This window comes from Alligator mississippiensis, chromosome 1 (genome assembly GCF_030867095.1).
Source record: "Alligator mississippiensis isolate rAllMis1 chromosome 1, rAllMis1, whole genome shotgun sequence".
Classification (NCBI taxonomy): domain Eukaryota; kingdom Metazoa; phylum Chordata; order Crocodylia; family Alligatoridae; genus Alligator; species Alligator mississippiensis.
Genome location: NC_081824.1, coordinates 120985683 through 121010324, shown reverse-complemented (window position 1 = coordinate 121010324; position 24642 = coordinate 120985683). Strand labels below are relative to the sequence as shown.

Genomic DNA, 24642 nt, shown 5'->3' with positions numbered 1-24642 from the left:
TAGCGATTACAGCATGTACCATCAAATAAAGATTTGTAATATGTCTTCCCATCCAATACGTTTTGCAAAGTCCAGACGACTTGTCATACCATCATATTTTACAGACTTTCTTACATCATCAAAATAACTTAAATACAAATGTGTCCTGAATTATTTAAATACATATTTTGACATAGGAATTCAAAGACAGGAAACTAATTTTCAGGACTTGACCTAAACCCACAATATTGAAGAGTTTTAGAATTAAGACTCCACAGACAATTCTGTTTTCCTCAGGTACAGCAGAGACCTCAAAACACCTTATTAATCTTGTACAGTATATATGCTGGACCAGTCCCAGCTGTGCTTGCTGCTAACAGACTGCTTCTCTGAAAGGACACCCAAGTACTTCCCCAAGTACCAGGAGACATGGGTTGGTCATAAACAGTAGCTCCCACAAAGATAGCATCATACCATTCCCTGGAGAAGTAGTAAAGCAAGGCCACACAGCATGGTACCTTGCCTGACCACCACCAGCACAGCCTCCTATCCTCCATTTCTTGATACTTTCTTACTCTATTTTTAAAACAGCCTCACTCTCATCCATACTCCTTTTCTTTCCTTGCTTTCCCTTTCCCAGTTCTAAACTTAATTATGATCAATTCACCTTTACTGTCTTTTTTTCCTCTCCCCAATCTTGTCCCCTTATCCTGTCTGTAACTTGAGTATCTTGAAGGTAACAAGCACCCACTGCTCCCTACCTCTTTTGTTACATGAGGGTCTTTTCAGTAGGTTTTCAAATATTGGATATGAGTAAGTCTTGAAACTTCTTTAGGGACACTAGCTCAAAGATATGATTTTGTCATTCATAGAAACGATTTTAAACATGCCACTCCTCTTTTTGTCTCTTTCCAATCTTTCCCTATTGCTTCAAAAAAATAAAGTATTTTTATTTATTTCAAGGCTTTTCCTTCCCCATCCATTTCACATTTAGTATAAGAGCATTTTCTCATCAGTGATGATGCCAGCCTTCTTCACAAACTTTTTACAGTTTCAAACAAAAACCTTTGTCCTTTCTCCCTCCCATGCTGTCCCTCACACTCTAGAAGAACACCCCATAAACAGCAACAAAGCTACCTCATTTTTCTCCTTCAAATCCTTCCTAAAAAACCTCTTTGGTTGTGTTGTCAAGAGAAAACTTGACAACCATAAGTTTTGTTTATGTATTAAGACCACTACCTATTACCTGTTGTCCTGACCAATTCACCAATTCACAGCCCCTGTCTACCTTTATCTATCTGTTATCTTTGATCTTAACATGAGTTTCCAAATGGTTTGGATCAAAGACCATTTTTTTTGTTCTGTTTGAACAATCCCTAACAAAGTGACCTGGTTTGGTACTCCCAGGTGCTGCAACAATATAAATGTTGAACAATAATATTGGTAAATTTTGCATATATTACTGAAATTGATTCAGAATATATGATAGACACTGTCACAATTCCCTTTCTGCCTTTTATTTATATCAACAACCCTTTGATTACAGTATAGCATTTAAGTCTTGAACATTTTGATCAACGTGATACACAGCTAACCCATCCACTCTTTACAACTTTCCTAGTTTTGAGCTTCAATAACTTGCTTACCTCATCCCCAATTAATATTTCTCTCTGTATTATGCAAAATTTTATCCTGTAATTTTTTACATGATGGGTCTGATTTTTTTTAACTTTTCCTTCTGAAATTTAGCCCTACTAACTTTTCTAGTTTGTAAAGACCAAGTGACACCAAAATACTGAATAAGCATTGAGCATATACACACATTTCTGTAGAGCACATGTATCAAGGGGAGTGACACTGGGAATGGGTTAATAGTAAGGAAATCCATTGGTTACGGACCAAATCTGGTTACTGTTGTGCAGTATCCTAAATTAAATGATTGCATCTCAGTAGAGTTTCCAATAGACAGATATAAAGATCACTGCAATTCTCACTTGAGTCAATTTCAGTAGAGAGTTTAAGTATTCAATAGGCATGAAGACTGAGTTAAATGTAGGCAGTCACCGTAGGTTAAAGCCGTAGCATATGTAACCCTGATTATATTCTTTATGTTTTACTATGGTTATATTCTATAATGGTAATTGTATGTATTCTTCATCTTCATATACTGTAAAGGACAGGTGGATCAGCTCTTATGTCCACTGACCCTCCCTTCCAAATTTGTGAAGTTTATAGGCACATAAATATTGTTAAGAAGCAGACAAGGTTCTTTGGGTGAATCTGATATCTTTTATATCAGATATGAGATATCAGATTCACACAAAGAACCTTGTCTGCGTATGTCCTTAGACCAAGATGGCTACAACCTACACCCCTGTAAATACTGTTAATGCACTGTTATACAAAGGTCACTGCTAAGGACTGTCTAGATACTCCAGATGTTGTATCTGGCAGTATAGAGGATAGAGCCAAAACAAAGGCAAAAAGATGTTGGCTTGCATACAGTGGCTATAAAAACTGCTAAAGAGAATGGTAGCTACAGGTGTAAGCCACGAGCCAGTAGACCATGCCCGACTCAATGAAACAGTGGTAAGTAAGCTTAGTCTACCACAACAACAGGGGAATCCCCCTCATTTCGGTCAGTTAATTAAGGAGATATGGGAGGAAGGGGAAAGTGAGTCCATTAGAGAGGCTTTTTGAATCTGTGCAGCCAGTGTAACCCCTTTAGGAGTTTCTCAGGCTCTTGTAGTATGAATCCAAGATGTCTCACAGCAAGTTAGGACCCTAACAAAGAAATAGGTGCATTACAAACTGCCATGCATTCCACAGGTCCCAAAGACCCCAATGCTACCAAGGCTGCAAAGACCTCACAAAGGGTTAAAATTAAATGGCCACAGTGCAGAAGCACATCAGCAATCTCCCCCAACCCTTTCTTCCCCTCCAGCTGTGTGAAGATGCAGTTGAGGCCCCAGAGGCTCCCAAGAGTGGCAGCAACCCCTGGAGGCAGTACCCAAAGTAGTGCTTCCCAGCATTGCACCCTAGCAGCACTCCCCAGTGGCCAGAGCAGCACTTTCCAACATCAGAGTAGCAGCAACTACAGTGCAGGCCTCACTACCCAACGCTGGCTATTTTATCATAATGTAGCTGGTAAAGCCCACGGAAAGCAGCGCTGGATGATTTTCCTTTCCCTGCTACGGGAAGATTGCTTTGCTGGTGACAGTGACTGTGATCTGTTTTGAATTACTGAGTACATCTACATGAGATATTTAGTGTGCAATGGACTAGTTAACCATGCAGTAAACATCTCAGCATCTACACATGCATTCTTATTAGGGCACATGAAATTAATACACTCTGCAGTAGATACAGGTACTACCCTGCTGCAGAGTTTTTTTCTTGCACAGCAGTGCACATATAAACACTGCCCCAGCTGGCTAGGGTGCAGGGTGCTTCAGTTCAGGGCTAGCTGGCAGGTAGCTCGACTGCTGAAGCACCCTCATGCCCCAGTCAGCCACTCTGCAGCTTCTGGAGCCTGCTCGGAGCAACTAGCCGTACTGCCTGGTCAGAGTCCAGTTGGAGCAGTTGATGGCTGAGGCACAAAGGTGCCTGCTGGCCAGCCCCTCGCTGAAGTGCCCTCTTAGCAGCACGTGGAGCCCAGTCGGGGTAGCCCTGGGCTGGCAGGATATCCCCTGGGTCCCCTGCCAGCCGAGGCTGCTGTAACCAGGCTCCACATGCTCCACACAACGTCTGGTGCAATAAGCTCCAGAGTTTATCCATGCTCATTAATCACATGTGTAGGTGCACCCACCATTAACTAAGTTTTAACAGTGCAGTTTTTCCTTAAGGTGTATGTTTGCTCTCCTTTTTTCTGTAACAAACCGTGTTTTAGTTTAACATTTGCTTGGGAGTGAGGAAGTTTGTTCACATTAACATCCAGTTGCAATTTATTTTCCCAGGTTTCTGGGCGGAGGCTCAAGCAAAATGTGAAAATGTGGTGTTTAACCCTTATGTTCGAGCCTGGCCCGCATTACTGCCATCCCATGCCTGGTAGAAGGGTTACACATATTAACAGAACAACGTGCAGTATTTAGTATTGGCTGTGTCCACGCTATACCTGAGCAATTAGCAAACAGAAGCTTCGAGGCTGACAGTCCAGCACATTTCATGAATGATAATATTCTCTGAAAAATAGAGTTTATTGGTGTTGGATACTGGAAACTTTATGGCTGCTGACAGATGTGGGGAAAAAAATTTGCTTTACCAAAAGAAGCAGCATGTAAGTTTGACCTGGTTCTGCAGCATCTGTATAGATCAGGCACTTCAGTGGGGCTTTTTGATGCTTTTATCTAATAGCTGATTCAATCAGCTATTAGAGAAAAGTGCCAAAAAAGCCTCACAAAAGTGCCCAATCGATACAGATGTTGTGTGAGCTGGGTCCAACTAATACAATGCCTTTTCTGGGCATGCGCTGGGCTCTGTGCAGGGGCATGTAGAATTTAAAATAAAGCACCATTTTTGTTTTTGTTTTTTACATCTGTAAACAGCCTATTTTTTAATATGAAATTTTGCAACCAGTGACTTAAGTCAATTTAAGTCTTCTTATATGCCATAAATTTTATATATATATACACACACCATAAAAATAAATAAAACAGATAGTATTAACATATAACTATCACCTGCTGTGCATATGAAACATTTTTTTCTTAGAGAATTTTTTAAAATATGCATATCTGTATTAGAATCATAATGGCTCTAGCATTATGGATTAACATGATACAGGGACCACAATTACTCCAAAGCAGCCATTTCAGTCTGGCAAGGACAAAGTATGCATTTTATGAATGTATAAGTTGAGTGTACAGTCTGTCATTCAAACTCTCATACATTTCAATGACAGATTTTTTTTTTCCTCTGGCACTAGTGGTTTTAGTATAGCTACTGCCAGGAAAGGACACTGTTCTGGGAGGTTTAGCACAAAAGCATTAAAATATAACCACAAAAAAAAAAGATTTCAAGTAGCATTAAGAATCTGATTTAAATCCACAAAAGCAAGGAAATTTAACATTAAGGCAGACAATTCAGGCTGACATGCTACCTCTAACTCACTCTAGATACTGCTTGTCACACGTAAAGGAACTTATTAAAACCATTAAAAAATACATTGTGCACCAGGGCAGCCAGATTTCAGAGCATGGTAAATTAAAATGAGGGATGGATAAACCTGAAAATGTTCAAAGGCTAATTCAGTTCAAAGATGTGACTAAAAGTTCAAGTGATTACGCAAACCTTTATAGTCTGTTAATTGAACTGTAAATCTCATCATAACAAGCTTTCCTGAAGTATTTCGGGCCAGAATTCTCCAACCTGGTTGCCTAACCTTAGGCCTCTAAATACAATAGATAGACACATAAATAAAAATGACCTTCAGTTTAGAAGTGTGTGGGCACCCTCAAGTCACATAGAAGTTAATGGGTTCTCTAGGTGTTCAACTGTTACACTCATATATACACTACATATAGTTGCATTTCTAAATGTGGTTTTTAGAAACTAATTGTAGGAATGCCAAAGTTCCAAATTTTTCGTTGTGGTTTTTTAGCTTCTGCTGTTACCTGAAACAATATTTTTTATTCTTCATTATGCTTTGCACATAGAAATAGGTGGACAAAAACCCTGACTTCTGGATCATTTAATCTAAGACAAATCCAAGAAAATAAAATGCACTTTTTAAACCTCGGCATAGATTCAGCTCTATTTCTCTTTTGGTTTTAAGAGAAAACTGAAGCCAGTTTTTTCTTTTATCTAAACAGGTTTGCTCACCACCCATTACAACAGTAATCTTTTTAAATGAGGATATAAAGGAAGGAGATTTTTAATGAATTTTAACAGGGTTTTAGAAATCAAAGAGTAAAATTTTGAGATATATGTGGGAGTAGCTATCAGGGAAACAAGGGTGGATCCATGGGTGTGCAGTGGTTTAGTTGCAGCCCCCTTTGACTCCTGATCCATACAAAGTTTAAAACCAAATACCTAACAGTAGCAGCAGCATTTCGATTCAGGAAGCAGTAACATAATCAATTGACTTCCTTGCTCTTTATAATCCTGATTCCTTCTAAACTCTTCATTGTACAGATGTTAGTGACCCCCTCTCCTTTTTAATGGTGTTGATGTTCAATTAATCAAACTACCTTTCTTCTGCAATTCTAATGTTAGCTGATCTGGGGAACATAGCTTCTATTTCATACCTATAGACCTTTTTTAACTTCAACTAAAAACATTAACTCCGGTATAAAAATAACTTTCAGTGAAGCACTGGATATACTTTCAAGATGCTCAAGAAGGCTAGATTTCCTTTTATGACTCTGAAAAAGAGATATCCATTTAATTCTAATGACTGCAGAGTTAATAAAACAATATATTTTGATTATTTTTGCCTAGTTTGATGTGTTTTCGTACATAGGGGCATGTCTACATGTGTACTTGTGCTGGCTTAAATTTACTGCACAGTAAATTACAGCACAATAAGTGGGAATAGGCTGGCATCTACACCTTCATAGTTTCATAGTTGGTAGGGTCAGAAGGGACCTGAGTAGATCATCAAGTCTGACCCCCTGCCATGGGCAGGAAAGAATGCTGGGGTTAAATGACCCCAGCTAGGTGATTATCTAGCCTCCCTTTGAAGACCCCCAAGGGTAGGAGCGAGCACCACTTCTCTTGGAAGTTGGTTCCAGCTCCTAGCCACCCTGACTGTGTAGTGCCTCCTGATACCTAGCCTGAATCTACTCTCAAGAGCATATTGAGAGGCTTGAGAGGCTGGACATCCACAAGTCAGCTGGCCCAGACAGAATGCACCCAAGAGCGCTAAAAGAGTTGGCTGACATCATAGCACAACCAGTGGCGAGGATATTTGAGAACTCATGGTGCTCTGGAGAGGTTCCAGAAGATTGGAAGAAGGCCAATGTGGTGCCTATCTTCAAGAATGGAATGAAGGAAGATCCAGGAAACTATAGGCTAATCAGTTTGACCTCAATCCCTGGAAAGATCTTGGAAAAAATTATCAAAGAAGCCATCAGCAACAGGCTAATGGAAGGCAACATTCTGACAGCTAGCCAACGTGGTTTCATTGTGGGTTGGTCTTACTTCACCAACCTCATTTCCTTCTATGACCAGGTGATGTGTCACCTGGACAAGGGAGAAGAGGTTGATGTCATATACTTGGATTTCAAAAAACCCTTTGACTTGGTCTTCCATGATGTTCTCCTGGTAAAATTGGGGAACTGAGGCCTCAACAACCTCGTGGTCTGATGGCTGGGGAACTGGCTCCATGGTCAGACCCAGAGAGTAATATTCGATGGAACCAAGTCAACATGGCACATGGTGACCAGTGGCCTCCCCCAGGGTTCAGTACTTGGACCAGTAGTCTTCAATATATATTCATAAATTATCTGGAATCAGGTGTCAGAAGCGGACTGACCAAGTTTTCAGATGACACCAAATTATGGGGAAGTGCGGTGACGCTAGAGAATAGGCTGGGGATTCAGGCTGACCTGGACAGGCTCGCAAGGTGGGCAGATCAAAACCTGATGACATTCAACACAGAGAAATGCAAGCGGTTCCCACCTCGGGAGAAAGAACCCACATCATACTTATAGGCTTGGCAGTGCTACACTCACTATCACCACAGCCAAAAGAGACTTGGGGGTCATGGTTGACCACAAGATGAACATGAGCCACCAATGCAATGCCACAGCCAGCAAAGCAAATAAAACTCTGGCTTGCATCTACCAATGCATCTCAAGCAAGACCCAGGAAGTCATCCTCCCACTTTCCTCAGCCTTGATGAGGCCGCAGCTGGAGTACAGTATCCAATTCTGGGCTCCACACTTTAGAAAGGATGTGGAGAAGATTGAGAAAGCTCAAAGGAGAGCCACACACATGATTAGAGGTCAAGAGAGCAGGCCTTATGAGGAGAGGCTGAAAGGCATGGGACTATTCAGCCTGGAGAAAAGACTCAGGGGGGGATTTGGTGGTAACCTATAAGTATCTAAGGGATGTGTATCAGGAACTGGGAGAATGTCTGTTGACCAGGGCACCCCAAGGGAAGATAAGGTCTAACAGTCACAAACTGCTGGAAGACTGTTTAGAGGACATAAGGAAAAACTTCTTTACCATCCAAGTCTCCAGAGTCTGGAATAGACTCCCCCCAGAAGTGGGGCAAGCACCCACACTGGATATATTCAAGGAACACCTGGACGCTCACTTTGCTGGGGTCATCTGACCCCTGCTGACTTCCTGCCCTTTGGGCAGGGGGCTGGATTCAATGATCTTGTGAGGTCCCTTCTTGTCCTAATGTCTATGAAATCTATGGGAAATCTAGTTGGGGATGGTCCTGCCTTGAGCAGGCAGTTGGACTCCTGAGGTCCCTTCCAACCCTAATTTTCTATGATTTCTATGATTAATGCACAGTAACTAATCGTACCTGCATGATGCAGGTATCAAATTTACATTCAAGTTGGTGTAAGTTGCCATATTTACTGAGCAGTATGGGAGTGCACGTCATTTCAGTTAATATGCAGTAAATGCTCATGTGTAGATGTATCCAATATGTAATATAGCAAATGAGTACATATTCCAATAAATTTATATTTGCTTTTGCTCCAATCTTAAACTCAATTAAATAGCTCTAGGTTCCTAGCATAATTGTAATATTCTAGGTTATTTTTAATTTGATAAAAAATATGTGTTGTGTTATATGTGATGATGCACCACACCACCTGTACCCACTTTTCAAAATCCTAGATCTGCCCTGTCTTTTCTATCTAGATTAGGATGGCCAGCTTGCAGCAAAGGTGCTACAACTGGCATAGGCAACCTTTGTGTGAGGCACACATCAGATCAGGGAGGGGACAAAGTAGTACAGCAGCAGATAGGGCAGGAAGCAGAGATCAATGCAGCAAACCAGGTAGGGAGCACAAGGAAAGAAGCAGAAAGCAGAGCCATAGATCGGGCAGGGAGCATAGGTAGAGAAGAAGAAAGCAGAGCAGCAGATTTAGAAAGGGAAGGGGATCAGAGTGGCATCTGGGGAGGGTGTAGAGCTAACTTGTGGCACAACTGCCAAAAAGGTTGGCCCCCTGCCAATCCAGATTATCAACTCTTCAGGATATGGGCTATCTTCTATGATTTATTGCACAGCACCTCACATAATGAAGTCCTCACTTAGGAATATGTCTCTAGCAACTATCTAAAAATATTACTATTATTAGAATAAAAGACAATAAATATGAAGCCATGTTATAAACATTAATGAATTACAACACAGTCTCACAGTATATTTATACCACTGTACACATAAAGATAACAAGGACACAGCAGTTAAGCAAGTTGCCCCAAGGTCATACATGAAGTCTATTTCACAGCAAGAATAGAAAGCATATCTCATGAGTGCCAGTTTTGTACTTTTTATTCATATGTCCTTAGTAATAAAAATAAGGGAGAAGAAATGCATTAGATATATGATACAGTCTTTAAGCAGAACTGTCTCCAAACAATATGTCTTTAAAATTTTTCCATGAGGCATTAACATCTCTTTAAGGACTTTATCATCATAACTGACACATAATCATTCCTTGCAGGTGGAAAAAATTGTGCTGAAAGATAATTGGGATAGTTATTGGATATGACTCCTCACCAGGTTTTAAGGCAGTATTAAGGCATGATTGCATTCTACTCAAAGAGAAGAATGAATGCTCTTTGCATCTATGTCATATTGAGTGATTTATGGGGTTGGTACATACTGCATTAGATGATGAGGGCTAACATTATCTGATATGGTGCAATGCAAAGTTAATGGATGTGTGTTTCCCCCTGTATATATAAGCAAGTTCTTTGGCTGTTTCGAGTCACCCTGCTATTCATTTATTTATGTAGGTAGATAATTTGACCTCAATTTATGTGGAGGAAACTGTCATTTGAAAGCATGACATTCCTCCTAAGGGGAACACATAGTTTAAAAACGCCTGCAGAATTAGCGGTTTCACTAAAGAACAGGAGACATTATAAGCAGATGAACACTTTAGCATAACTGTTTGTCTTACCCAAAGCCAATACATTCACAAGAAATAAATAATTATCCTTAATCCTCCACCTTGGGCAACTTAAATAAATACACAAGTCAGAGATTCCTAAAACTCAAGTACCTTTTCCCTTAAGGTATGGGGCTGAGCAAGAACACGTGCAAGAAAAGTGAAGGTTGTAATGAGAAGTTCCCTAAACAGAGAAATCTTGGAGATGGGAATTTCTGAAAAGATAATGACTGAAGAAGGAATTCCCTGCTGAGAAATGGGTCAGAGAAAAGGAAGCAAAAACTTTCTGTATCTGGAAAAGCAACCTAGAAGTACAGCACATGCTGATCTATGGCATGATTCTGTTTACCAGTATCACAAAATCATAGAAAATCAGGGCTGGAAGGAACTTCCAGAGGTTATCTAGACCAATCCTCTGTCAGAGTTAGGACCATCCCTAGTAAACCATCCTACACATATCCATTATCTAAACTATTAGCTAAATGACACAGAAAACCCTGACACAAGCACAAGGAATAATACCCTGAGCTGCAACAAGCAAACAGGGGGACAATGGTAGCCAATGTCCTACTGCAGCAGTTTTTAAAAAAATACATGGTCAAGAGATCCAAGAAAGAGGACCACACTCCCATTACAGAGGAAAGCAAAAGCTCCAACAATCTGCACTGATCTGACCATAAAGTAAAATTACTTCCTGACCCCAAAGATGGTGATCAGTTTGGCACTGAGCAGAGACGTAAAACCCTCTAACCAGACCTAAGTCCCAGAAGGAGCATTGGCATACCTCAAGCAAAATCCCCAGTCTCAGTGGCACCCAACACCCGATGTTTCAACTAATGCAGCCCAAAACTGCATTTGCCTTTTCTGCAGCTACATCACACTGCAGATTTGTATTGAGTCTGTGATCTACCAAGACTCCTGGATCCTTCTTTGTAGTATTTTCATCCAGTCAGGTGTCATGCATTTTATACTTGCATTTTTTATTTTTCCTTCTGGGATGTAGCACCTTGCATTTGCCAGCACTGAACTTCATCCTGTTAGCTCCAGCCCAGCTTTCCAATATGTTAAGGTCTTTCTGAATTGTATTCTTGTACTCTAACATGTTCATAAGCCTTCCCAGTTTAGTATCATCTGCAAATTTGTTCAAGAAGCTCTCTATTCCAGCATCCAAATTTTTAATAAACATGCTAAACAGTACTGGACCAATGACAGACCCCTGTTGGACTTCACTAAAAATCTCCTGCCATTCTGACATTGTTCTGTTAATATTTACCCTTAGCTTGTGGCTATTGAAGCAGTTGTCTATCCACCTGGTAGTAGTTTTGTCACATTTTTCCAATTTATTTATGAGAAGGTCATGCAGGACTTGCTGAAGTCTAAATAAACTATGTACGCAGAATTCCCTTCCTCCACCCAAGTAGTTACTTTGTCATAGAGGATCAAGTTTGTGTGACATGATTTGTTGTTAATAAATCTATGCTGGCTATAAGTGATCAGCCTTTCCTTCTCCAGATGCTTCCAAATGGCCTTCTTTACAATATGCTCCAGTAACTTTCGAGATATCAAGGTGAAGCTAACTGACCTATAGTTTCCCAGGTCCTCCTGGGGTGCATCTATACATCACTCTATGGTGATGTTGTTACTGCACTGTGCTTTAATACTTCCTTTGGGAAGTACTAAAGCATGGCGCAGTAATTGCCCGTACTGTGCTGTGTGCATGGCATATGGTTGGTTTTTGCTGCTACTTTGTCATAGCAGTGTGCTAAAATGGGGGAGTGTGCCACTACAGTGAACTAGCTGTCGATCATGTGTAGACTCACGTGATCACCACGTCACGATACAGCGTCGTACGGCACTGTAGCGTGTCACTACAGAGACATAGGGTAACGTGTAGACACTCCCCTTTTTACCTTTTTTTAAAGAGCACTACGCTGGCCCTTTTCCAGTCCTATGGTACCTCACTCATCTCCCACAACTTCATAAATATTATTGGCAGGGCTCAGAGATCACCTCCGCCAATTCCTTCAGTACCCTAGGATGAAGTTCATCAGGCCCTGCTGTCCAGAATTCATTCAGACTCATCAAAGGCTCTCTGACTGTTTCTTCTGTTGTTTCATCCTTCAGCTTGCCCCCTTCCTTATACAAATAATCCTTATTAGGTGTCTGGTTCAGCTTAAGTTTGTTGTGAAGACTAAGGCAAAGTAGCTGTTAAATATCTCTGCTTTCTTTGCATCTTTTGTTAAGTGTTCACCCTGGCTACTAAATGGTGAGCTCATAGCTTCCTTGGTCTTTCTTTTCTGACCAAGGTACTTATAGAACCTCTTCTTGCTGCCTTTAACTTCCCTCATCAGATGCAGCTCATTTCTTTACCTTTTCCTTCTTTGTTTGGTCCTTGCAAGTTCTTGCTATTCCCTGGTATCCTTCCTTGATGCCCCACCCATCTTTCCATCTCTTCACCTATGAGAGGTTGGGGACAAGAGAAGGTGAGTAAGGCCATACAGTCTCTGGATCAAATTTTTTTGCAGTATAAGTCAATACACACACAGACACACACATGCATAGACAAGCACATGCACATTCACATGCATACAAACATACAGTAGCATAGCTAATCAGGGCACACTAGCCCTGAGTGCCAACTTGCGGGGTGGGGGTGCAAAAAGAAGCAGCTGCCACCACTGTCAGCTCAGTACCACAGCCACTCCAGCAATTGCCCCATATGTTGCTGCCACCCACAGTGTACAACTGTCCAGCCTCTGCTACAGATGTTTTGCCTCTATAAATATGTGTAAATGTGCATGTGTTGGATGTGTTGAGCCACCCTACTATTTGTTTAAGTAGATGGGTAATTTAATTTCAACGCATAACATGTGCTTTATTCATGTGTTATATGAACATTTTCTTTTCTTTGAAACAAAGAGAAGGGCAAGGATATTTTGGTAGGAATGCTCATGCTCCATTGCTTACTCCTAATCAGACTGAGGCTAAACAGGCTGAAGTCAATGAGAGTCTTTTCATTGCTTTCAGTCACCCTTTCTGTTCTTCAAGATAATTTCTGTTCTGCAGAATCATTGTTTAATTTTAGTAAAATGAGGATGGTTAATTTTGGGGGGGGGAAGTATTTTTTTAAAGCATGTGCTGGTAATATACATAGTAAGTTAGAAGCTTCTTCATTTGCCACTATGGCACTAGAACTGTTGCTTATGCTTTTGCCATATTTTAATAGATGAATTGTGTAAAAGCAGACATCCAATATTAACAGCCCAGAAGCTTAAACTTCATGCAATCGAAAACTCCTCAGAAAAAAAAACAGAAATGCAGCATAAATTTGTTGCCCCGTGGTTACTCTTTTTTTTGGTACCTTCATGGAATACAGTGTCAGCATGTGCAGTCTGAGAAAAATATCCTGCCATTCTCTCATATGTGGAACTTGCATTGAAATCAACATCAACACTGTGTGAAACTTGATGGAAAGATATAAAAGAGTAGTAAATGTTATTTTAATGTAAAAAAACAGACTGGCTATAAAGTGTGCCACACCTCTAAGAAAGGTAAGGACAACCATGAGTACAGATATGCTTTGAACAAGATAACAAATATGAAGTTATGGAAAAAGAGAGTGAGGCCAAATTACCTCTACTGACGTCAGTGAAAATACACCTAAGGTAAATTTACAATTTATTCTCTATCTACCCTCCTCAGAAAGAGCCTCAAAAAGACAAGCTTATTTCTTCGTTGTTAAGGATAAAGCAAAGCCAATGTTATAAATCCAGTTTTGGCATATATCAATTTCCCCAAGCCCAATCCACAGCTAAACTAGTATATTCGAATTTTCATGGCTATGATAGCATATCTAATCTATCAAAATAGATTAGGCATGGAGAAAGTGTTTGAAGTAAATCAGACAAAGACTTTGGAAGATAACAGAGAACTCCTTTAAAAAAAAAATATGGTTATTTCAATTCAGATTCTTTCTTTTTTAACATTTTTGGGTCATCGTAATTCTAACCCAACCCAGTTTCCATTTTTAATTTTGATGGCAAAAGTGAGTGCTTTCATCTAGTTTTCAAGGGACTTGTTATAGACTTTGCTGAGTCATTAAAGTGGTGTCCACATATAGATCACTCTGGGTTCTTACCTCTTCCCAGCCCCTAATCTAGGCAACCATGATCTAGATACACTAGGCAGGGGAAAAATCCAGAGAAAGAGTTGCTGATACTGTGGAGATGTCATATCTATTACTTACTGCCAGACATATGACTGCCTCCTTGACTGGGCCCAAAGTTTTGACATATCTTAGGCATATTGGTGTTAGGATTCCAGTTTCACATGCGATTTTCCCAGACATCTATCCTATGGACTATTTTCAATTTTTGACTATTAGACACTGCTTCAGGTGGCTTTTAAAGACAAGTTTGATCTGGAAGAAAAAATGTAATATACCTATAGTAAAAATGCCTAATTTTGAGTATGAAACTCAGCCTGGATCTCCTTTGCTTAGTATAGAATGAAAAAAATATTAATCTTATAGTCAGTTGAAAACTATTTCTTGTGCATGCTTGATGGACAACTGGCCCCAGGAAGAGTTATGCTGCACAAGAGTTGCTGTTGTTGTGCTCCATGTCACCAACAAAAGGAACCCTTCTTAAAATACAATTAAAGTAAGTTTGTTGGGTCTATTATGTTGTCTCATTGCCAGGCAAAGACAGGAAACATGGTTCTATAATCAAGTTGGGGGGGTATTTTTTTAGTCAGGAATCATTCAGAAATAACATGGCGTAGTGGCTAGAGTACCATGTCGACAATCAGGTGACCTGGATTCTATTACTGCCACTCACCTGTAGGGTGACCTTGGATAAGCCACCACAGGCAAGATCTTCCAGAAGCACCCATAATGTCAGCTGCAATCAATGCAAGATACAAAGGTTCAACCGCTCTGCAAAATACGACTTAAGGTGCTTCCTGTTAAATTTGCAAAAGTCAGCAGCCTTTTAAAAATAATTGTTAAGTAACTTCAGTAACAATTGTGAAAGGACAAGGAAGTTAGGAGTCTACACACAGCCTGGTTCTACTGAAGTATCTTAAACTTGCAAATCAATATTGGGCTCTGAAAAATCTTTCAAAGGAGAAAAAAAACACTAAATCTCCACTTTAAACTATGGCAAATGGCAATGCTTCTTTGATCCAGCCTTCATTTTATTCGGAGGGCATGGCAATTGGCAAGTGACAGTTTTGCTTGGATGGGAAAACAGCCAGATAGTTGTCTTTCTAGAGAAATTGGACTGCACTGAACTCGCAAGATTTGCGAATCTTTCTGGCTTGCATTGCTTTACAAGCTCTGACAGAACAGTGTTGAAGTGCAGCTACTTAATGAGTTTCCCAGAAGCTCTAAAATGTTATATGTACGCAGCAACATGCTGAGGATCACCTGTAACAGTAACTTTACCTAAATATGTATTGTGTGAGTCTGAGTGAGGGAGAGAAGGAATTATTCTTCTCATAATTTTACAGAAAATATATGTTCAAGGCTAAAAGCAAAATACTTTGATATTAACAGACATACAAAAAACTAGAACTCTTAGTTCCAAAATGATACCTTTTATTAGACCAACTGGAAACGGTATCATTTTGGAACCAAGACTTCTAGATTTTTATATGTCTTTTTGTCTCAGACCAACACGGCTACCAAGTACACCCCTGATATTAACAGGACATTTGTCCTAAAAGAGCCAAATGTTAAGAACAAGAAAAGTGTATTTTTAAAACCTTAAAGTGTTTTCAGTTTTAAAAAAAAACTTTTAAAATTTGTGTTTTAATTCTTATAAGTCTCATCACTGCCTCCATTTTGATGCTTTTATTATTTTGCTTATACATGCCATTTTTAGTGAGAAAGTCTTGCATTTGAAAACCTAGGAAAGTATGTCAGCTTTTATAAGACCTAATCAGTTAGCACTAATTCCACAGTAGATTCCTTTCATATCGGTGAATCCACTTTTGTTGAAAAAAATATACAATAAAACCATTTGAACTAGCATCTGAATTCCCAGATGCTGATCATGAAAAATCAAATGGCTGCAAACTATACATATTTATTTATTAGTTCTAATTGTTGACTTAAAAAACACCCATCCTGGTTGCCACATATGCTTTCCAGTAATATTAAAACAAAACAAGAAACTCCAAATGTTGACTCAATAATCAATCTCCCTCCCCTCAAGGAAAACTTTCCTGCCGTAAAATTTAAATCAGTTGCATACACAATTATGAAAATACGAGGCTCAAAATTTCATTCAAAAGCCTGATTACACTAAATATAGATCAACATGTAATTTTCCTTCATTTCTATTTTTAAGTCCTGTTTTTGACAAATGCTGAAGTGATAATGAGCGGTTTGAAATTTTTTGCTGAGTGGAGTGTTTTATGTGGGGTTTAAAGGTCTTATTAGCTAGATATATTCTTTATTAATGTTTTAAAATACTAATAAGAGTGATGAAAAAGTATGAATCATCATTGATTGCATAGAAATTCATTTAAAATATTATCTTTCCTTGGCATAGTTATCATTTGTGGTGGTGCTGCCTTACAAAAATGGGGAAAAGCTAAAAAATCTTAATAACAAAAATACGTTTTTCTTTATTTCACCACCACATTTGGATATATACCCTTGTAGAAAGCTAGACCAGGTTAACAACTGCTAGACAGCTTTATTGTAAACTATATCTTTTTTTTTAATGTCTTCTCCAGTAGTGTAAGTCTAGTGCATTCTTTCTGAGTAGCTCTCTAAGAGGATCTTTTCTTTTTATCAGATTTGCCTCTATCTTTTAGAAATAACCTTTACCCATGTGAAGGAAAGAGAAAGAAAATATTATTAGAAGCTAATAAACGGACAAATGCTACAAGTATTTAGCAACTGAGTACAAAAGGGCATTTATACTGCACCACTAAGTCTCTTTGCATTTAAGGACAGGTAAGAATTATTCTTTGCTACTTCACAGAGGGGAAATGGAGGCAGGTACCCAAAGTTATAGGGTAGATCAGTGGCAAGGCTGGGAATAGAATCCAGAGCTCCTGATTTCTAATCATACCACAGTGTGCTCATTTCTGAATGATGGTCACACTAAGAAACCATCATTTACACTGACGGGGTGTGTTCAGATGAGCATGCACTGCACATGCACGCATTCACTACGCTGTTAATTTGCAGCATGGTGGGGGGTTTTGACACAGGGAGAAAAAAGTGCACATGGTGGTAGCATACGCTGCCTGAAACCGGAGCCTGGCCAGCTGGAATCACACTCTGGATCACTGCTGCTGGAACCCAAGGAAGCCCCCCAGGATCCCAGGTAAGCTTCCCCTACCCCACCCAGGGCAACTTGCCATGCACCAGATGCACATGCGCAGGAGGGACAAATAGCATCAGTACAACTATGTGCCATTGCTATTTGTCCCTGGAGAAAAATGCACATGCATGCTCGTCTGGACATGCCCAAGGTGTGGCCAACCCTAGTCTTTAATGGTCTTGTACAGTGGCTGCATTTTAAAAATGTCGTCTTCTTGCAAACATTCAGTAAATTTGAAAGAGATTCCCCATGCTTAAAATGTGAAGTAACATTGAAATCAGGAATCATTCTTGAAATTAAGGAAAAATTTAAGTGAAATTTCTGCTTATCAAAGTTTAGGAATGGAGCTGTAAGTTTGAGAAATAATGAGGCTGCCCCTGATTTTCTCCACTAAGGTAGGCGCAGAGTGACTGGGACCCAGGGAGCAATGAAGAAATAGGAGTTATCTTTGTTTTTTGAGCAAGCATTTCTGGTTTTCCCCCAAAAGAAACAAATAGTATAGAAAATTATTATTGACAAAATAAGAGTTTTAGTATCAAGTCAAAGGGGAGGGGAAGGGTTGGTTAAGCAGATGTCATGAGCTTTGGCAAGGGGTTATAGTGGCCTCAAGAATAAAAGGTCCTAGTAAATAAATGCCCAAAAACCACCAGTCCCATTGAGAAGGCCGACACTGATAGCCTTATATATTTTGTGTTAATTTATTAAAAAAGATAATCCCTAAACTAGGGTTAGAATACACTCTAGTACCACCACAGTAAAATTATACTAAAAACTGTGCAGCAAGGGATAGATGGAGAGATTTGTAAAGAAGATATAGGGCATCTAATTCTTATGCCAGGGGCTGAGGAAGATGCTCAATTTTCCCATAAATTCTGTCTCAGAACACAGGAGGTTAAAATGGGCAGAAGGCATTCTTCGATCCATATTGTGTTTCATTCCTGAAAGCAATAAAATGAAGGAATTACTTGTAAGGGCAGAAATGTCATTATTTTTGCACTCATCCTGACCCCAGCATCTAAAAATACGAAATGCTGGAATTTGTAGAGCAGGTGACATTTTAAAAAAGGGCCCAGGGAAGTCTAATAGTTTAAAGGCTAAATGTACTTAGGAGGTGGAGGAAGAGAAATAGAGAGATATCTCTGTTACTGACCTAGGCCTTACAAGATTGGCCACATAATTCATTTCAATGACTTCTTGTCTGTGCAGTTTACCTCTGGGTTTAGACAGAAACATTTCTCTTTAGCATAATGGATCACAGTGTCAAGTTAGCTACCTTCAGTCCAAGAGCAGGGTTAATTTTAGTTTGATCCTCATGTTCAACACACAATGAATTTATATTACTCATCAACCTTTGCCAAAAGCATAAGATACCTTCTCTGACACTCAAAGGCTATTTACTATTTGAAGAAATTCAACTGTTTCCCATTAATTGATCCAGTTCTCCTTTTAAGTGCAAGATAACTGTGGAGGAAGATATTTAAAATGTCTAAAGTGTTGTATCACAAAGTTTTAATACAATTCAGAAACTCTTATTAATTTCCTTTTATGACTGTATTTTCTTTTTGTTTGACAGAAACAGAATGTCTAAGCTTGCTTTCCCTGAGATACTGCATTAATGTAAATGTATTGGCTTCTGCTTGAGAGCCAAAAAATGTGACATGCTTAGGGCTCTCAGATGCTCAGGACCTGGAGGACTGAACCCTTGCACCAAAAATGATATTCTGACCCTTTATAATAGGATCGTGATCAAAGAAAATAGCTAGGGGCTTTTCTAGTTTGGTTGTTCTTTTTGGGGGAGTCTCCCCCCATTTTCTTCCCCCTCCCTGCATAAGAGCCATCTTCTGTGGGCAAAAGTACTAAATATTATATCATTCAAGTAAAGATAGCAATAGAATTCTGAGGTATCATTACCAGAGATGGGGAAATAGATTCAGAAGAATTAAGCATCTTAGCCCATTTCCTCTCTAAAACTAACTACAGACAGTCAAAAAGTTCACAGCTGAATCAATTCAATCTTCGCAGGTTAGTCTAAGCTGCATAGATTGTACCAATAAGCAAGTGATCAGACATTGACTTTTGATTCTGGTAATGCAGCCACATGCCTCCAGTGGTCCAGGCCAGAAGCTGGGGGCACTAGAGCATGACTCCCTGCTCAGCTGAAGCAGATAGCTTGGGCGAAGGCTAGCCCACCCACCCTGCAAGGGAGGGGGGGTGCAAAGCATCCTGGGATGCTAGGGGACTGAGAGTTAATTTGAATCTGGAAAGGATCTTGAATAGAAGTTCAATAAACTGATTTAACCTAAATCAGTTAAGTCAGTTAAGTACTACATCCATCTTGGTTTATCTTAAACTGTTTTGGCCCGTATTGAAAGCAGTTTATGTACACTGAACTGCTGTTGTGTTACAGATTTGAACCAGTTTCCAATCACTTATACTAGTTTGTGTAATTTCTGTTCCTATCCTAATAGTTACTATTAGTGTGTACAGCATGGAGATGTATCCTCCATAACAGTTGTGCCCTTTATCTCAAATTTTTAAGATAAGCTCTTCCTTCTCTGTTCCTAAAGCATGTAATTGGAACATTTGGCTGTGGCGTGATCATCAGAATAAAAGGTGTGAGGCAGAGAAGTCCTAGTAAATGAACTCTAGAAATCACCAGTCCTAGTGAGAAGGCCAAGGCTAGAGTTTATCTTATTTTTTGTACTGACCTGTTAACTCTTTTTTATGGACATGAGTTTGGACCCTTTACAGCATACACTCACTGGGCTCATCTACACAAGATGTTTACTGTACAGTAGACTAATTAGCTACACAGTAAATGTAACACATCTACATGTTAGGCTGGAGTAAACTAATTTATTCTGCAGCAGGATAGTACTTGTTAATACAAGTTTATTTTTTACTCCACAGCAGTGCATGTATAGATGCTGCCCTGGCTGGCCAGGGCACAAGGGTACTTCAGTGCAGGAGCTGCCTACTGGCTAGCCCTGCACTGGAGCACCCTCATGCCCCAGCCAGCTCCTCTGCAGCAAGGTGAGCTAGGGGGAGCAGCTCCGGGCTGAGCCCCCAGATCCCCTGCCAGTCAGGGCTGCTCCACCCAGCTCAGCATGCTGAGGTCCCAGGCACACGTCAAGATGTGGCACCCGGGAGCAATAAACTCGGGAGCAATAAGCTCCACAGTTTATCATATGCATTAATGGCATGTGTAGATGCACCCACTGTGTTTCAGAGCAGGCAGAGTTAGGGGGTTGAATTCTGGTCAGTGTAGGTGTGAGAGGGGAGAAGAGACTGGGCAAAATGACCAGTGCCCACTGCAAGAGCAGTCCTTTAGAGTGGCGAGCGGAGGTCAGTGCAGCATTTCCGGAGCAGCCAGACCCACTGGATTGGTAGGGAGTGTGCCAGCAAAAGTACTTCTGGCTCCAGTGAGGGGCCTAAAGGGGAAGCCTGTGGCATGCTGGGGAGGCAGACACTGAAGCAACCCCCTGACAGGGAGCAGCAGGCAGCTAGAGGGAAGCCAGCAGATCAGGCAGATTGGCATGCCATTCGGAGGAACACCAGTTCCCCAGTACAGCCTACAACAGACATTGGAACAGATGGTGTTGACTCCAGCAAGGCAGATGGCAGAGAGCCAAGAATAAGGTCAGAGGGAACTAGGGAGGTGGCAAAGAGGGCAAGGGGCCCAAGCATTGGGCAAGAGGCCCTGTCCTCATCAGAAGTGAATGACTGGCCTAGGGAAACATACCCCAGGACTTCAGCCGATCAACCAAGAGGCTCCAGAGGTGAAAGAAGTGCTATGGCCAGCTTGCCAGGACCCATGGTGATGGGATGGAAGATGATGAGAAGCCAGTGAGCCTATAAATTGTCCCGGGCAATGGGGTTGAGTATAATAAATTGGACTGATATTAGCAGACTCTGGTGGGAAGGGATTACCTCTGAAGAGGCTTGGGAAGTGTAGCAGTGGATGCTGCCACCTTTTGTTCTGATTTTCTTGGATTCAGTTGTATACACTGTTAGAACTAAAGAGGTTGACGGAGCATTTGCAGACCCCATAGAGCCATACAGACAAGAGAAAGGCTAAAGTGAAGGTCAGCTGGGCTGTGGGCTGCTGCCAAGGGACTGCTGTTGGGACCCATATGGTAGATAACATCAGTAAGTCTCAGCATTGACCATTTTTTTCAGAAGCTGAAAGTGGTTAGGGTGGAGTAAAGGGAAGGTTTCGGAGCCCTATGAAGAGGCCACAGTGCTGGACCAGGAAGATTGCCTGTGGGGAACTGGCTCCCAAAAATATAACACCAAAGTCGTGGGAGGGGAGAAGAAACAGCAAGCAGGTCCCACCCTGCCACCACCAGTAGGCTATGTCCCATTAGAAAGGCATTAAGCCATATAAAACTTACTGGTGGCACAGTAGGTAAAATCCTGAGAAGGTACACCTTGGCTTATATGTGTGCCAGAGAGAGTGGAGCCCAAAAAGATCTCAGAGGTAAGATATTGTCACTCATTATGTAACTCCCTTGCTAGTTATAACATTATGTTGGATGGTGCAGCATGGAAAGGCATCTGCGGGTACTTGTAAATGTGATCCCAAATTTCCCAAGACAGGCCCTTCTATTTTTGTTACCCCAAAGGATAATAATTAATTATATCTGGCTATATTAAAAGACTCTACTCTGACGTGTGTTTTGAGCATAATCTGTTATATCTATTTTATACTTTTTACTATGCTGCTTTTTCCTTTTACTTTACTTAATCCCTTACTCCACCCTGCATTTGGAGCAGGGGCTAGTTGAGAACAACTGTAATATATTCTGGAAACCAGAAAAGCATATTATCTCTGCACAGACCTCAAGCCACCACTGCTTAGGCAAAAGTGAGGCTGTGGAGTGCTTTCGAAAGCAGGCTCTAATGGAGACTAGTATTACTTCTTGTGGGTCCATCTACACAAGACATTTACTGCACAGTAAACTAATTAGCTGTGTAGTAAAAAAATCACACATCTATACATGTGCCCCTATTAGGCTGAAGTAAATTAATTTACTCCACAGTAGGGTAGGACTTGTAAATATAAGTACTATCTTGCTGTGGAGTTTTTTAATCTGCAGCAGCACACGTCTAGATGCTGCCCCAGCTGACTGGGGCAGGAGAGTGCTTCAGTGCAAAGGCTGTCTGCTAGCTACCCTTGCACTGAAGCACCCTCATGCCCCAGCCAGCTCTCCACAGTACGTTGAGCCAGTGGAAGTAGCCCCAGGCTCAACCCCATGCCACCTAGGGCTGCTGTGACCTGGATCAACATACAGCAGTCCAGGGTGCATGTGCAAATGGTATGCCCAAAGCAATAAACCCCAGGGCAATAAACTCTGGAGTTTATTGCTTCACATTAATATGCACATATAGAAATGCCCTGTGGGTGCATCTACACCTGCACTTTACTGCGGAGTAAACTAATTAGCTCTGCAGTAAAGCATCAGCATCTACATGTGCGCCAGTATTAGGGCATAGTAAACTAATTAACTCTGCTGTAAGATAGCACAGTCCCTGACCGTACTATCATACAGCGGAGTAATTAGCTGCACTGAAACACATGTATAGACACTGACAGGGGGCATAAAATGAGTCCGGTCAGCCCAGCCACCTCCGCCCCCAGCTCAAATTGCTGCTGTCTCAGGCACATGTGCAGATGCTGTGCCCAGGAGCAGTTTACTCCAACTCAAACTGCTCTGGAGTTTATTGCTTCTCATTAATTGCATGTGTAGATTCACCTAGTCACTGTTTTTTTCAGCTGATGTGGAGGTGGTAGATTAAATACTCTGAAGCCCACTTAAAATACTCTGAGGACCAGATAATCTGCTTGTTGGCATAGCTCCATCACATTTATGCTGAGTACTACCATAAGTCTATCTCTTTGTGTATATGAATTATGAAACAGATTAAAGTTACAAGATTCCATGTTTCTTCTTATGTAATACACCATGCAATATTTTGAACTTCCTTAGATGCATGCCTAGCAACTTGTAATGGTTTTATAGTTTTTGTACTTTCTCTAATTTCATTAGCATAGTGGTCCAGTACTTATTTATGAATAATTTTGAATAATATTGCAGGGCCGGGGGGGGGCAGAGATTGGGGGCCCCCACACCTGTCCGGCAGGTGCCCGTCTTAGGGCTCTGGAGGTGCAGGTGAGGGAGCTCCGGGAGGAGGTTAGCAGGCTAAGGGGGATCAGGGAGGCGGAGGATGAAATTGACAGTTATTTCCTTTCTCTGCAGGCCCAGGCACCCAAGGAAGAAGCAGCCCAGGGAGTGCCCTCCGCAGCAGTGGCAGACGGTCACAGCCAGGACCGGAGCAGCTCACAGCGAACCGGTACCAGCTTCTCCAGTCCGACTGGTGAACAGGTACGAGGCCCTGGCGACCCTGCAGGAGATGGAAGGGGAGGAGGACACCCTTGGGCAAGAAGAAACACCACGTTCTTCACACTCCGAACAGATCAAGAGATCCACGAGGACCCAGAGGAGGAGGCGACGAGTGCTCGTCATAGGCGACTCCATCCTGAGAGGTACGGAAGGACCCATCTGTCGCCAGGACCCCTCGGTACGAGAGGTATGCTGCCTCCCTGGAGCAAAGATTCGGGATGTGACGGAGGTAATCCAGGCCAGGATCAAGCCCACCGATTACTACCCCATGGTCCTAGTTCATGTGGGTACTAATGATGCAGCCAGGAGAACCCCCGATCACCTGATGGCGGACTACAGTGCTCTGGGTGGCGTGCTGAAGGAGTTCGGTGCACAGGTGGTTTTCTCTTCCATCCTACCAGTGACCGGATGAGGAAGACGGCAGGAGAACTGCATCCGAGAAACCAACTGGCGGCTTCGGCAGGGGTGTCTCGAGACAGGCTTCGGCTTCCTGGACAATGACCCACACATCACGACGAGGGACATGCTCAGCTGGGATGGGCTTCACCTGTCCCCCAAAGGTAAGCGTGTGTTTTCTACTAGGTTGGCAGATCTCCTCCAGTGGGCTTTAAACTAGGCTTGTCGGGGAGGGGAGGGGAGTACGAGCGCAGGGGAAGCTGTGGACCACCAAACCATGTGGCACCCACAAGGACAGCCCAGCCTGAAGAAGGAGAACATTGGAAACCTGAATGCCATGGGGAGACCAGCACTACAGAACAGGTAAGGAACAAGAAGGTAAGAAACAATGGGCCCCTTGGGACTCGGAGCGGGGGGGCAGCAAAGGCACCAGTCGCAGGG

The 24642-nt window shown here is 41.5% G+C and overlaps 1 long non-coding RNA gene across 1 annotated transcript in view; it reads right to left on the bottom strand.

Annotated features, from left to right (window-relative positions):
- LOC132250012 (uncharacterized) overlaps positions 1 to 24642 on the bottom strand; it is a 57321-nt gene that overhangs the window by 8280 nt on the left and 24399 nt on the right. The window contains exon 2 of the long non-coding RNA XR_009461589.1: positions 12432 to 12518. This is a non-coding gene — a long non-coding RNA (uncharacterized LOC132250012). The remainder of the gene's footprint in view (positions 1 to 12431; positions 12519 to 24642) is intronic.